This window comes from Phyllobates terribilis, unplaced genomic scaffold (assembly GCF_046119375.1).
Source record: "Phyllobates terribilis strain yellow unplaced genomic scaffold, ASM4611937v1 Scaffold_5__5_contigs__length_657084704, whole genome shotgun sequence".
In the NCBI taxonomy this organism is placed as follows: Eukaryota; Metazoa; Chordata; class Amphibia; order Anura; family Dendrobatidae; genus Phyllobates; species Phyllobates terribilis.
The window spans coordinates 282,750,210-282,766,842 of NW_027362765.1; positions in this window are offsets into that span (position 1 = coordinate 282,750,210).

Consider the following 16,633-nt stretch of genomic DNA (forward strand, 5'->3'; position numbering starts at 1 on the left):
GTGGTGGTAATTTGTGATCCGGCCATGGTGTGACGATATTTCTCTTTTGTATGTGATATTATTGGTCATTTTAAAAAATGTACTTGACACATTCCCTTAAAGAAAAATAAATACAAATATACCTAAAAAAAGTATTGGATATTTTAACAAAAGAGTCTCATTGTCGTGGTGGCAGTTTAAAAAATCTTTTGGCCAAAACAAAAGCTGATGGCTATGTATGTGATCTGGTGTTCAATGGGAACTGTTAGTGTGTGATTGGTGAGGAAATGGTGCAGAAGTGGAGTTTTTCCAAGAGTTAGGGGTGGGAATCTGGAAGTTTTGCGGTGTGGAGGAGGAGCTGAGGTGGAGGTGGAGCTGGGGTGGAGCTTGGGAGGAGTCTCACGGGGGCCCGAAAATTTTGCCAGTATGGGGCCCTGAAATTCCAGGTGACAGCCCTGAACCTATCTGTACTATGCATGACTAGTACATCAAAAATGAAGGAGAAATGCAGAGTCTTAAAGGTATAAAATATGTTAATTTTTATTAATGCATTCAATACAAAAAAGGGGGGTATATCATAAATAAAGCATAGACTGACAATGAGTGGCAATATAGTATCAGAACCCTCCCTAAGTAAATATGTATGGTAAAGTACCCACACATGTATGTATAGATACATGTAATCTGGCAAACAAACCTTAAGTAAGTAGTCATAGAACAAAAGTCAAGATTAACAATAGTATATTAGTATAGTTTAAGCAAGGTTTCCTTACCACCAGTTGGAAGTCAGGTACAACAAGATTAGGGAGGAGAGGGTAGATGCTGGAATGCAAGGTAGCGCCTCGACGCGCGTTTCGCCGCCAGGGAATCGGCTTTCTCAAGAGGCGAAATACTGCATCCCACAGTATGGTGCCCTGAAGATGGAAATAGTTCTGTTAAGAAACTAACCGCAGATAATAATGACTAAGGCATTCTGTCATTCAAGGTCTCTGACATGTTGCCATCCTAGAGGTTGTCCACCAGGAAGAGGTGCCAAGTCAATGCTAATTGGGGTGCCAAGTCAACTGCCTCTTTGTCTGCACTGGAGGCTAGTGCAGTCACTTGCAGTGTTTCCCCAAATTAGGAAGCTGGGTTAGAGAAGCAGAGCAGCAGCATGCAGATGTTGAGCATAAAAAAGGCAAAGTTGTAGATAAAGTTAAATAAAGTTGTAAAAAATAAAAAAATATTATGCAACAACGATTATATGGTACTAGCTATTGAACGCGTTCTACGCCCGGGTGGTGAGCATTTTTATTGCTTATGGTCTCCCATGTTGGTATGTGCTGCCCCCCTCCTGGTATTTGTGCTGCCCCCACCATCATATCCCGGTATGCGTGGCACCCCTCATCCCCAATCCCGGTATGCGTGGCACCCCTCATCACCAATCCCGGTATGCGTGGCTCCCCTCATCCCCAATCCCGGTATGCGTGGCTCCCCTCATCCCCAATCCTGGTATGCGTGGCACCCCTCATCCCTATTCTGTATGCGTGGCACCTTTCATCCCCAATCCTGGTATGCGTGGCACCCCTCATCCCCAATCCAGGTATGCGTGGCACCCCTCATCCCCAATCCCGGTATGCGTGGCACCCCTCATCCCTATTCTGGTATGCGTGGCACCCCTCATCCCTATTCTGGTATGCGTGGCACCTTTCATCCCCAATACTGGTATGCATGGCACCCCTCATCCCCAATCCAGGTATGCGTGGCACCCATCATCCCTATTCTGGTATGCGTGGCACCTTTCATCCCCAATCCTGGTATGCATGGCACCCCTCATCCCCAATCCCGGTATGCGTGGCTTCCCTTATCCCCAATGCCATTATGCGTGGCACCCCTCATCCCCAATCCTGGTATGCGTGTCACCCCTCATCCCCAATCCTGGTATGCGTGTCACCCCTCATCTCCAATCCTGGTATGCATGGCACCCCTCATCCCCAATCCTGGTATGCGTGGCACCCCTCATCCCTATTCTGGTATGCGTGGCACCTCTCATCCCTATTCTGCTATGCGTGGCACCCCTCATCCCCAATCCCGGTATGCATGGCACCCCTCATCCCCAATCCCGGTATGCATGGCACCCCTCATCCCCAATCCCGGTATGCGTGTCACCCCTCATCCCCAATCCCGGTATGCGTGCCACCCCTCGTCCCCAATCCCGGTATGCGTGTCACCACTCATCCCTATTTTGGCATGCGTGGCACCCCTCATCCCCAATCCTGGTATGCGTGGCACCCCTCATCCCCAATCCTGGTATGCGTGGCACCCCTCATCCCCAATCCTGGTATGTGTGGCACCCCTCATCCCTATTCTGGTATGCATCGCACCCCTCATCCCCAATCCTGCTATGCATGGCACCCCTCATCCCCAATCCTGGTATGCGTGTCACCCCTCATCCCCAATCCCAGTATGCGTGGCATCCCTCATCCCTATTCTGGTATGCATGGCTCCCCTCATCACTATTCTGGTATGCATGGCTCCCCTAATCCCGGTATGCGTGGCACCCCTCACCCCCCCACTATACACACATCCCCAAAAAAATCAACAGTTATACTCACCTTTCTTCTCTGTACTCCAGCGCTGCAGCGTCCTGTTCTGCCGGAGGCCGGGGGAGGAGTGCGGCGACAGAGCACCGCCCTGTCCGACGCCAGAGCACCGCGCTGTCCAGCGCCATTTTGCTGAAGACTCACTGTAAATGTGTCTTCAGTAAAATGGCGCCGGATAGCGCTATGCGCACGCGCCGATCCGATGTCTCACTCCGTCCCTGGTCTCCGCTGAAGAGAGGCGCCGTGGCAACGCTCTTCCCAGTCAGGTAAGTATGGCGCCGGAGATCGCAGTGTGCGTTCAGTGCCTATGCATACCGCGATCTCCGACGCCATACACCTCCTCTTACCTGTAAAGGCTGGATGCGGTCTTCCGTCTGGAGCCAGACTGCGCGTCACGCATGTGCAGTCTATCGAGGCTTCGGACAGAGACCCGCATCCCCGGTTATATTATAGATATACACCATACAGGAATATATATGACATAGAAAAAAAATAAAAAAGATAAACATAGTGCACATACATATCATAGAATACATCTCATACATGTATCATAGTAATCTCATACCCAATGATGCAAAATATATTTCAGAAAAATATAAGACTAGATCAAGATTGTTAAAGTGAACAACGTGCATGTAATAATTATTATATATATATTACACATTAAAGCAGTGTCATACCTGACTAAAGTAACATAATAAGCCTGTGTAAGGAATATACATCCTTAGTATAACCTATTGAATGCCCATAATCTATACCATGCAGAGGTACAATAAACTAAGCTAAGATGCAGTATATAAAGTGGACAAAGTGCTTGAAGTAATCACTGTGTAGATAGCACATTATAGTGGCAAGATTGTAGTATGAACATGAAAAATGGCTATTTTATATTTCAAATCGATATTGAAATAAAATAGGAACCAGACATGTCAGCATTTGTAGATATCCTACCTCAGTAGACTAGGGGTCATTAGTCCAGACATACTAAAACATAGCTTTGGGTTAAGTTTGCTAACAGCCTGAGGTTTAATCTTTATTACTGAAGGGAATTAGATTTTTGTATACGCCATGAGAGATCCGATGTAGAACCAGACACAGACAATTACACAATATTGTAAATAAGACTACAGGCATATTGCTTAAGATGGAGAAGCTTATTGTAGTTCCAAAAATATACCAACTTTTAATTAATATTCTGATTATATATTCTGTGTTAAGGTATACTTAATCTGTGAATGTGTCTCACTGATACATAGCTTCTTAACACAATATACTGTCTGGGAAGAAAACCTTGTTCTGATTTATAACCCGGTGTAGGATTTACTCTTATTATTTGTAAACATTATGACAGAAGTAGAATGGTCCGTGAACAGGTCTTGTCCGGTATTGCTTATCTGTGATAGCTGGCCACTGTCACGGGATTGGAATCTTGGACAACAACCTTGAGTTTTCATGCTACGTAATATTAGGTTGTGTAAGTCTTTTTCTAAAATATAAAAGCTGTTGATGAATTCAGTTATGGCAGAAGCATTGTGGACCTGTGAAGAGGACGCTCTTCACAGTATAGGACCCAGTACTCATTCTCTGCCCATCACTGAACGCTTCTCTAGCTGAAGTTTCGGGACAGATGATGTACATGCTACTAGGGAAATCTTTTTCTTCTTCTATCTAATAGTCAGTATTAGTGTTGAGCCACCCCCGTAGTGTTCGAGTTCGGTTCGGTTCGTCGAACACCCGTGTGTTCGCCGAACTGTTCGTCGAACTGTTCGTCGAACACCTTCGAACACCGTTAAAACCAATGGCAGGCAAACAAAAACACATAGAAACACATAGAAAACACCTTCAAAGGTGTCCAAAAGCTGACAAACTGCTCAGAAGACACAACTAACACATGGAAAAGTGACAAGTACATATAGTCATGCGAAAAGAAAAGAGGTGGAGGAGTAAAAGGAGGGGGAGACACAGATATAGGCATGTCATGCCCTTCTAAAATCCAAAAAGTGAGAAGCCGAGACGGCCAGTCCGCTCCTGCCCGTGCCACCTCCGTGTCGCCGGGTTTGTGCCAGAGCCGCGGTGAACCCTGACGGCCAGCCCCCTGTCACGCTGTCTCTGTATACTGGAGGTAGGGGGCCTAAGCTGACCCTAAGCTGGGGCCCTGACTAATCCCTCAACCTGGAGGTACTGTTAAAGGTACAGAGGTCCAGGCCGCCAGCGTAACCCCTACCTCCTGAAGATCCCTGCACCTCAGTAATCTAGTCCTGAGAAGGACCCCGATCACAACCAAAGGGAACAAGAAATAATATGCCCAAACACAGTATTTAGACGAACGAGACAGTACAAGGGAAAAACCAAAACCACCTTGCATACAAACAACTTCTCAACTACAACAGAGGGAAAACCAACGGGAAAGGAGATAAATGATAAAGCGAGGAAAGGGAAAGAACTCTTCCAAATACACTTATCTCAGCAACTCCAAACACCACGATCCGCTCTGTCAGTCTGAATGAAATGCTTTCACCGACACCTCCCAAACAGACCAGCAGGTATATGAAGGAGTCTCACTACAGAAGTATTGATTGCAGCTGGGCGAGGCTGGACCTCATCTAGCCCAGAGAGAGAGAGAGAATTAACTCCCTCACTGCCGAGAAACACAAAGCACCAACAAGTCAGCTGCGAGAAGTCAGGCTGTGTACTCGTGACGATCTTCGTGGCAACACACCCGTGACAGTACCCCCCCTTCTACGAGGGGCCTCCGGACCCTCAGGGCCAGGTTTATCCGGGTGAGTTGTGTGGAAGGCCCGAACTAATCGGTCTGCGTTAATATCCGACGCAGGAACCCACATCCTCTCCTCAGGACCATACCCCTTCCAATGAACCAGGTGCTGAAGGGACCGGCGATTAAAGCGTGAATCAATGACCCTCGATACCTGGAACTCCAAGTTACCATTGACAACCACTGGAGGGGGAGGTAAAAGTGACGGTACCACCGGCGCCACATACCTCTTAAGCAATGATCTGTGAAACACGTTGTGAATTTTAAACGTAGGGGGGAGGTCAAGACGGAATGCCACCGGATTAATAATAGAACTGATTCTGTACGGCCCGATGAACCTGGGACCCAGTTTCCAGGAGGGAACCTTAAGTTTTATATTCCTGGTAGACAACCATACCCGATCGTTCACACTTAGGTCCGGACCAGACACTCTCCTCCTATCAGCCATACGTTTGTATCGGTTCCCCATAGTATTCAGATTCTTCAGCACCCCTCTCCATACTGAAGCGAGTGATGAGGAAAATCGTTCCTCCTCAGGAACCCCCGAAGAGCCCCCCCCACTGAAAGTACAAATCTGGGGGTGAAAACCATATGCCCCAAAAAACGGGGACTTACCAGTGGACTCGCTCCGCCTATTATTAAGAGCAAACTCTGCCAGAGGTAAGAAAGAAGCCCAGTCCTCCTGGTTCTCTGACACAAAACACCGGAGATATGTCTCCAAGCTCTGGTTCATACGTTCCGTCTGACCATTGGTCTGAGGATGAAAAGCCGATGAGAATGACAACTGCATCCCCCGCCGAGCACAAAACGCCTTCCAGAACTTAGACACAAACTGAGACCCCCGATCAGACACCACCTCGGAGGGTACCCCGTGAAGCCTCACAATCTCCCCAATGAACACCTGCGCAAGAGTTTTAGCATTAGGGAGAGCCGGAAGAGCGATAAAATGTGCCATCTTGCTGAACCTGTCCACTACTACGAGTATGACCGTTTTACCCGAAGACGGAGGGAGGTCCGTAATAAAGTCCATAGACAGATGAGTCCAAGGACGCTCCGGGATCTTCAAAGGTAAGAGGGCCCCAGACGGACGGGTATGTGAGGTCTTAGAGCGCGCACAAACCCCACAGGACGCGACAAAAGTTACCACCTCCTTATGTAAATTAGGCCACCAAAACCGACGCGAGAGGAGATCCACAGTAGCTTTACTCCCCGGGTGTCCTGCAAAAACTGAGTTATGGTGTGCCTCGATCACCTTTTGTCGCAACTGATCTGGAACAAACAATCTCCCTGGAGGTCCAACAGGGGCGTCCCCCTGAGCCTCCAATACCTCCTCCTCCAGCTCAGAGCATACTGCCGAAACCACCACCCCCTCCTGAAGGATAGGAATCGGGTCGTCCGTATTCCCGGCCCCCGGGAAACTACGAGATAAGGCATCCGCCTTTACATTTTTTGACCCAGGACGATATGTAACGACAAAATTAAACCTGGTAAAAAACAATGACCACCTAGCTTGTCTGGGATTCAGACGTTTCGCGGACTCCAGATATAGCAGGTTCTTGTGATCGGTGATGACGGTGACCGGATGAACAGCCCCCTCCAGAAAATGGCGCCACTCCTCAAAAGCTAACTTAATGGCCAAGAGTTCCCTATTGCCGACATCGTAATTCCTCTCAGCGGACGACAATTTTTTAGAGAAAAAGGCGCACGGATGCCACTTACCAGGGGACGAACCCTGTGACAATACTGCTCCCACCCCTACCTCGGAAGCGTCTACCTCTACAATGAATGGCTGAGACGCATCAGGTTGAATGAGTATGGGCGCCGAGGCAAAACATTTTTTCAAAGAGGAGAATGCTTGACAAGCCTTGTCAGACCACCTAGAAAAATCCGTCCCCTTTTTAGTCATGTCAGTGAGAGGCTTAACCATGGACGAGAAATTACGAATGAACTTCCGGTAATAATTAGCAAACCCCAGGAAACGTTGTAGTGCCTTAAGATTCTCTGGCCGATCCCACTCAAGAACTGCCCGCACTTTCCCAGGGTCCATACGAAAACCGGACGCTGAAACCAGGAAGCCTAAAAACTGGAGTTCCTGTACGGCGAACACACACTTTTCCCACTTGGCATACAGTTTATTATCCCGCAAGATCTGTAACACCTGCCTAACGTGCTCCTGATGAGACACCAGATCCGGCGAGTAAATTAGGATATCATCCAGATATATGACAACAAACTGTCCCACCAAGCGGCGAAAAATGTCATTAACAAAGTGTTGGAACACCGCCGGGGCATTAGTCAGACCGAATGGCATGACAAGGTTCTCATAATGCCCCTCTGGAGTGTTAAACGCCGTCTTCCACTCATCCCCCTCCTTCATCCTAATCAGATTGTACGCCCCCCTGAGATCCAACTTAGAAAACCATTTGGCGCCCACGATCTGATTAAAGAGATCGGGAATAAGTGGGAGCGGATACGGATCTCGGACCGTAATCCGATTAAGTTCACGGAAATCCAGGCAAGGGCGTAGGCCTCCATCTTTCTTCTTAACAAAGAAGAACCCCGCAGCCACCGGTGAAGATGAAGGTCTAATATGCTCCTTAGCCAGACTTTCTGAGATATAATCCTTCATGGCCTGCCTCTCAGGACCAGAAAGGTTATACAACCTAGCTTTAGGTAACTTGGCCTCAGGGAGCAGTTTTACAGAACAGTCATACACGCGATGAGGAGGTAGTTCCTGACACCCTTTCTCCGAGAATACATCCTCAAAGTCCGCCAGAAATGGAGGTAAGACCCAAGGAGTAACCGCACCAATGACCGTGTTCATGCAGTTTTTATTACAGAATTTACTCCATTGGCTTATCTCCCTGGTTTGCCAATTAATAACCGGGTTATGCTTAGCTAACCAAGGAAGGCCCAACACAATAGGAGTGGGAAGACCCTCCAACACGTAGCAAGACAACAGTTCTTTATGTATTGCCCCCACTTGAAGTTTTACGTCATGCACAACTTGCAAAAAACTTCCCTGCCCGAGAGGCCTGGCATCGATCGAGAATATGGGGATGGGTTTAGCCAACTCACTCAACCGCATACCTTGAACCCGGGCAAACCGAGCATCAACCAGATTAGCCCCGGCCCCACTATCCAGAAGAACAGATATCCTCTCAGTTCTCGTACCCACCACCACCTCCGCCGGTACGAGAAACTGAGACGAACCTAGGGACGAAATACCTACTCCCAGATTGCCGTCCACCACACAACCTGGGATCAACAGTTTTCCGACGACTCTTCAATCTGCAAGGGACGGGATGGACACCCCCCAATAAAATGTCCCTTTCTCCCGCAGAAGAAACACCTTCCTGCCTTATGGTGCACCACCGGTCCCCTCCCCCGAAATGATGTCCCTCCTAATTGCATAGGCTCCTCAGGACTGACCAGGGGAACCACCATATGAGGGGACCTTGTAGGAGGTGGAGTCATCACAGGGGGTAGAGTTATCCCGCACCTCTCCCGAAGCCGTCTGTCCATGCGAATAGCGAGGGCCATAGCGGCTTCCAGAGACACGGGAGAGTCATACTGTGCCAACACATCCTGTAATTTGTCGGATAAACCATGACAAAACTGGCTCCTAAGAGCCGGGTCATTCCACTGGGTGTCCGTGGCCCACCTACGGAACTCCGAACAGAATTCCTCCGCCGGACGATCTCCCTGCTGGATCCTACGTAACTTAGACTCAGCAAGGGAGATCCGATCTGGGTCATCATATACGAGTCCCAGGGCAGCGAAAAACCTATCCACTGACTGGAGAGCCGGGGAACCCGGGGGAAGAGAGAACGCCCAAGATTGTGGGTCCCCTTGTAGGAGCGAGATGACAATTCCCACCCTTTGTTCTTCACTCCCCGATGACCGAGGCCGCAGCCGAAAGTACAATTTACATGCCTCCCGGAAAACAAAAAACTTGTCCCGCCCCCCAGTGAACCTATCAGGGAGAGCTACTTTAGGTTCTGGTCCGGCTTGCTCCTGAGGATGCCAAACCTTGGACCTAACGTCCGCCAGCTCCATGGACAAACTCTGCAATTGCCGAGCTAGACCGGCTACTGGATCCATAGTAGCTGGAGAAAAACTAAGTGGGTCGGTGAAAATGTCACGCTGTCTCTGTATACTGGAGGTAGGGGGCCTAAGCTGACCCTAAGCTGGGGCCCTGACTAATCCCTCAACCTGGAGGTACTGTTAAAGGTACAGAGGTCCAGGCCGCCAGCGTAACCCCTACCTCCTGAAGATCCCTGCACCTCAGTAATCTAGTCCTGAGAAGGACCCCGATCACAACCAAAGGGAACAAGAAATAATATGCCCAAACACAGTATTTAGACGAACGAGACAGTACAAGGGAAAAACCAAAACCACCTTGCATACAAGCAACTTCTCAACTACAACAGAGGGAAAACCAACGGGAAAGGAGATAAATGATAAAGCGAGGAAAGGGAAAGAACTCTTCCAAATACACTTATCTCAGCAACTCCAAACACCACGATCCGCTCTGTCAGTCTGAATGAAATGCTTTCACCGACACCTCCCAAACAGACCAGCAGGTATATGAAGGAGTCTCACTACAGAAGTATTGATTGCAGCTGGGCGAGGCTGGACCTCATCTAGCCCAGAGAGAGAGAGAGAATTAACTCCCTCACTGCCGAGAAACACAAAGCACCAACAAGTCAGCTGCGAGAAGTCAGGCTGTGTACTCGTGACGATCTTCGTGGCAACACACCCGTGACACCCCCCTCTCCCAATACTGGTGCCTGTCCGCTGGTGGGTCGAGAGAGCCCCCCTGTGGTGGAGGCAGCTCTAAGCTTTTTAATTTAAATTGTCCCTCTAATTTGAATGAATACACTTTAAATCCATTTACAAGGATCTATTGGAGGGCAAGTCTCATGCCAGCAGCCGCGTAATTCCAGCTCCAGTAGCGTCCACTAAAGCTGCTGCAGTTAAAAAGCTTTTATAAGGATCGAGCTCGGCTGTCCACCGCAAGGCATCCTAGTGCCAGTCCCAGCCCCTATGCCTTGGGGTGCCTCCTGATGCTCTTCACTAAGTATCCCGTGGTCCCGAAGCATTTCCTTTGAAAAAATTAAGTGTCCAAACTACAGGTGGTGTAGCTTGCTTAACAGCCGGGATAATCCGCTGACTAGCAGACACTGCTACTAGGCACAAAGTATTTCCTGGGCTAGATTCAGTTAAAAATTTGTAAGTAGATACTCTCGTTGGATGCTGAGAAAGCATTCCATAGAGTCTCCTGGCACGCCATATATGATTCTCTTAAAAATCTTGGGGTAGGGGTCCCTTTTATAGCCAAAATCACGGCCCTGTATCACAATACGTCACCTAGGCTGAAGATAAATGGAACTGTAGCACCGAGGTCTCGGTTGCTACAGACGTATTGCACCTCACCCAGAGGTGTGATATCTCACTCTCAGATAAGGATGGAGTGTGGATCAGGACCCGACACCTGCATGCATTACACCACATTGCCGTGGGGCAGGGCGACCAATATGCCCCTAAGATGGGCATGACAGTCCCTGTCCCTGGCTGGAGTGGGGGGAGGGAACACTGAGGAAGGGGAACCCTGCAGTGCAGGAGCAGGGAGGAAGCAGTTCCTGGGTGCATTGAGAAGGGAGTATAAAAGGTGGGCACCATCTTAGTTCAGTGCAGAGAAGTCTGAGCAGAAGTGGCAGGGAGCAGGGGCTCTGCATGAGCTCTGCTCCGGAGGCGGGCCTAGTAACAGAGGCCCAGGCCTGCAAGAGGGAGAAGGAAGGAAGAGGAGCGGAGAAGGCTCCAGGAACGAGGAATGAAGGGATCCCAGGGGTGCGGACGGGCGAGTCGCCACCGCACGCCCGAATCCACCTGCGTGGAGGGGTCAGGCCAAAGGGGGAGACCGGTCCCCGAACTAGTGGAGGCAGGAAACGACCCTCAGCTAGAAACCGGAGGCTCTGACATTTTATGTGGCGCAGCCCCTTGCTCCACCCGCTAGGAAGGCACCACATAGGGTCAGGGAAACTGGCGCCAAGTTTACCAAGAGGAGGCCCGAGGCAGCCGGACAGAAGTGTTGGTAAGAAAGGCCAGACAAAGGACACACAAAGGGGGTCCTGTGAAGCACTCCAAAGTTATCTGGGAGTTGTCTGAGCCCCTCACCTGGTGAGCACAGTACGACGTGGGCAGCCGTTACCTGCAGACGTGGTCTGGATAATAAGAACTGTGAGTAAAGGCCCTGAACTGCATCACTGACTCCGTGTCGTTACTGCTGCTGCCCTGCACCATCACCCCCATCCTCCGCATACACTGCCCTGAGGCTATACTCCTCCCGTGGGGAGTTATGCTACGCTCTGCTGCACCCACAACACCAGCCTTAGCGGTCTGCCCTGTAGCGGCGGTTCACTCTGACCGCAATCCACGGGTGGCGTAGTCGGACATTTAAACATCAAAACCACATAAATAGTTCCGCCACTGGTTTGACCGCCCTGAGCCACGGAACCGGATCGCCGCCACGAAGACTACAACCACCAGCATCCACCAAAAAGGGTCCGGCTCCGGGTGTCCCAAGGCCCAGGGGGTGCGTCAGAACATTTTCATCACCTTTCACAATCACCAATGGGACAAGGCAGGGATGTCCTCTGTCCCCTCTCTTATACATCCTAGTGACGGAGCACCTGCTCTCATCAATTCGCCATAACCCCAATATTAGGTGGATTGAGGTGGGAGGCACCGAGTACAAGTGCTCTCTATTTGCTGATGATGTCCTAGTATATATCACTCAATCACATATATCCATCCCTGCTGTTATGGCTGAAATAGATCACTTTGTTACATGGTAAAATTTTAAAATCAATGCAGCGAAGTCTGAGGCCCTCGATGTCTCCCTCCCTAAATCCATATAGGATTCCATCCAGTCCAACTTTCCCTTTGCCTGGCCCTCACAGGGTATCAAATACTTAGGAATTCCTATTCATAGAGACCTCTCCCATCTATGTTATCTTAATTTTGGGCCCTTTATTGAACAATTCCATACAGACCACGGTTGGCAAGTTAGAACTGTAAGATTCACTACGTGAACCACTGGTGTTTTGTGGAAAAGCACATGTACACCGCGTTCCAAATTATTATGCAAAAAGTGTTTAGGAGTGATAAGGGAAGAATTTGTTTGTTTGTCAGTTAAACTCATTGATGGTGATGTGTGTCAGGGCTCTTTATATCACTGTAAGCAATTGCAGACACCTGTGCTAATTAGTTTGGCAGGTGTGTCCAATGAAAGGCAAGACTACTTAAGAAGGCTCTCTCACATTATTAAGCAGCCTACATTTTCTGCCAAAATGGGAAAGAAAAAGGATGTGTCGGCTGCTGAGAAGCAACAAATTGTGGAGTGTTTAGGTCAAGGCATGACTACAATCAACATTGTGCGATGATCAGGATGAAGTGTCTTGGCAATCAAGAAGTATGTAGCTGATTCACAGTACACACGTGTGCGTGCTGATAAGGGCAAATTGAGGACTCTTTCCTACAGGCAATTACGTCAGGTTGAAACAGCAGCGGCAAAAAAGCCTTGTCATAGCAGCAGACAAGTTTTTGAAGCTGCTTGTGCCTCCAACGTCCCCCGAACAACAAGATGCAGGGTCCTTCAGAGGTTTGCAGCTGTGCATATGCCATCCTGTCGACCTCCTCTATCCACTTCACACAAGCAGAAACGGCTCCAGTGGGCCAAACATTACATGAAGACTGATTTCAAAACTGTTTTGTTCACGGATGAGTGCCGTGCAGCGCTCGATGGTCCAGATGAATGGAGTGGAGGATGGCTGGTTGATGGACACCCCACGCAAACACGGCTACAGCGCCAACAAGGAGGAGGTGGAGTAATGTTTTGGGCTGGAATCATGGGGAGAGAGATTGTCGGCCCCTTTAGGATCCCTGAAGGCGCTAAAGATGAACTCTATAATGTATGTGGATTTTCTCAAACAGCACTTCCTGCCATGGTTCAAGAAGAAGAACCGTGTATTTCACAGCAAGATCATTTTTCTGCATGATAATGCACCATCTCATGCTGCACATAAAACATCTGCATCTCTGGCTGATATGGGCATAAAAGGGGACAAACTTATGGTGTGACCCCCATGCTCCCCTGACCTCTACCCCATTCAGAACCTTTGGAGCATCATTAAAAGGAGTGTCTATGATGGCGGGAGGCAGTTCACATCTAAGCAACAGCTCTGGGAGGGTATTCTGTCCTCATGCAAAACAATTGAAGCAGAAACCATCCAAAACCTGACAAATTCAATGGACGAGAGAGTTCAGAAGCTCCTTTCGAACAACGGGTCCTATGTGAAAATGTAACATCACCTAGAATAAAGTTTTGAGTTGAAAACTGTTTGATTTCAGTTTCTAACAACCTGCTAATGCTTATAATTTCAAAAATGACCATTTTTTTGGTCTTTATTAAAATGAAAAGGTTGATCGAAAAGTTTGGGGGATCTAAGAGTGTGGCAACCCAGTAGTCATGATTACTTCGAATTCTGACAATATGAGGGTCATGCTGCAGGTAGTGCAGCAAGAAGGCACTTATGTGTCTTGCGCATCTCGGAGCCCCAAAATTATTTTCCGGGCTAGATGCAGCTAAAAATTATTTTTAATTTTAAATCTGGTGAAGCTTATTATAGATGGCCTAATAGGATCAGTGCTGCACACTGCTACAAAGCCCAAATTATTTTCCAGTCAAGATACAGATAAACATGATTAGTAATTTGAAAGCTTAAAACGGTTGGTAGGGTGATTTTAACCAATCATCAAGCTTTTACTCTCCCCAGGATGACACACGGGTAGAAAAGTCGTTTCGGATCCATGATTTGTTCATCTTTATGAACGTGAGTCTGTCTACATTATCAGTGGAGAGCCGCGTGCGCTTATCTGTCAGCACACCACCAGCAGCGCTGAACACACGTTCAGACAGAACGCTGGCTGCGGGGCATGACAAGATCTCCAAGGCGTAAGTGGCTAGCTCCGGCCATTTATCCAGATTGGAAGCCCAAAAAGAGCAAGGGTCCAGTGACACAGTCGTGGCTTCAATGTTTACTTGGAGATACTCCTGTACCATCGTCTCTAGGCGTTGACTATGTGTCAGACTTCTTGTCTCCTGTGGCCTTGCAAAGGATGGGCTAAGAAAGTGGTGAAATGATTCCGCAAAATTGATGTTACCAGCAGATACTGTGGTTCTGTTACGGTTTGAGTGCTGAACACTTGACGGTCCCACGGTTGGCAAGTTGGAACTGTGAGATTCACTGCGTGCACCACTGGTATTTTGTGGAAAAGCACATGTAAGATTCTGCAACAGTCTCTGCTGATACTCCTGCATGCGTGCATCCCTTTCTATGGCAGGAATAATTTCTGCAAATTTACTTTTGTACCGGGGATCTAACAGTGTGGCAACCCAGTAGTCAGGATTATTTCTAATTCTCACAATTCGAGGGTCATGTTGCAGGTAGTGCAGCAAGAAGGCACTCATGTGTGTTGCGCATCCAGGAGCACCAAGTCCCTGTTGTGTTGGTGGCGAGGTAGCAATCATGCTTCCTTCCTCTGTCCTCTCCCCCCAACCTCGCACAACAGAAATGTGATCAAGGTCTCCCTCATCTGATGAGTCTTCCATCAGTTCGTCCTCCACTTCTTCCTGGGCTCCTGCACCTTCCTCACTAGTTTGGCTGCTACCATGCGCCCTGGTAAAATCATCTCCCCCACCCTCACATGCCTGCCGCCTTGGTGCTGCCGACCGTCTGGACCTTGCAGATGTTAGCCCTTCCGCATACAACTCCTCCTCCTCTACTTCCTCCACCTCCTCTTGTGCCACCACCTGACTCCGAATTCTGTTTAACATGTGCTCCAGCATGTAAATCACCGGAATAGTCATGCTGATAATGGCATCGTCAGCACTAAACATCTTCGTCGCCATTTCAAAACTGTGCAGAAGGGTGCATAGGTCCCTGATCTGAGACCATTCCTCCAGCGTGATTTGCCCCACCTCTGAATCTCGTTGGCCCAGGCTATACGTCAGAACGTATTGCACCAGGGCTTGTCTGTGCTGCCACAGTCGCTGCAACATGTGCAGAGTTGAATTCCACCGGGTAGGCACATCGCATTTTAGCCGGTGAAGTGGCAGGCCCAACGACTTCTGTAGAGATGTAAGTCGCTGAGCTACGGGATGCGAACGGCGGAAGTGAGCACACAGCGACCGTGCCCTCTGCAGAAGGCCATCTAGTCTGGGATAGTGGGCTAAAAATTGCTGGACAACCAGGTTCAACACGTGAGCCATACAAGGCACGTGTGTGACATTGCCCCGGCGAAGGGCCGCACCCAGGTTTGCAGCATTGTCGCACATGGCCTTCCCTGGTTTCAGATCCAGTGGAGACAACCATTCATGATATTGGTTCTCCAGATCTGACCACAACTCCTCAGCTGTGTGACTCACATTTCCCAGACATTTCAATGTAAAAACCGCCTGATGACGTTGAGCCCTACTGCCAGCATAGTAAGGAGGTGTGCAGGATCCCTTCTGCGCAGTTAGAAAGCTTGTGGCATGACCAGACAGCCTTTGGGTGCAGGTGGAAGACCGAGAGGAGGTTGAGGAGGCAGAAGCAGTGGAGAAAAAATGACATAAAGAGGATTGACGCACAACTCGTGGGGACGGCAAGACTTGGACAGCAGCCCCTTGTCCTGCTGTCACCACAGTTACCCAGTGCCCAGTCAGCGACATGTAACGCCCCTGTCCATGCCTACTCGTCCAAGTGTCTGTGGTGAAATGCACCCTGTCACACACAGAGTTTCTCAAAGAAGCGGTGATGTTGTGTGCGACATGCTGGTGGAGCGCAGGCACACCTTTCTTTGAGAAGTAGTGCCGACTGGGCATCTGGTACTGGGGCACTGCGACGGACATAAGGTCTCGAAAATCCTCTGTGTCCACCAGGCGGAAAGGCAGCATTTCTGTAGCCAAGAGCTTGCAGATGGTGAAATTCAACCTCTTAGCTTTCTCATGGCTAGGAGGAAATGGTCTTTTACTTGTCCACATCTGAGGGACCGAGGGCTGGCTATTGTGCTTAGACGGGGTTGATAAGGGTGTCCCCGGCAAACTGCCGGTCTGTGAGGAAGATGCAGGCGGACATGTTAGGTTGCCTTGATCCAAAGGTGGTGCTATCGATGTCGGACAGCGCTCAAGACCAGCTGGTGTTACCACCTCCAAAGAAAATGATGACCTGCCAATCACGCTGGCTGTTGCGGG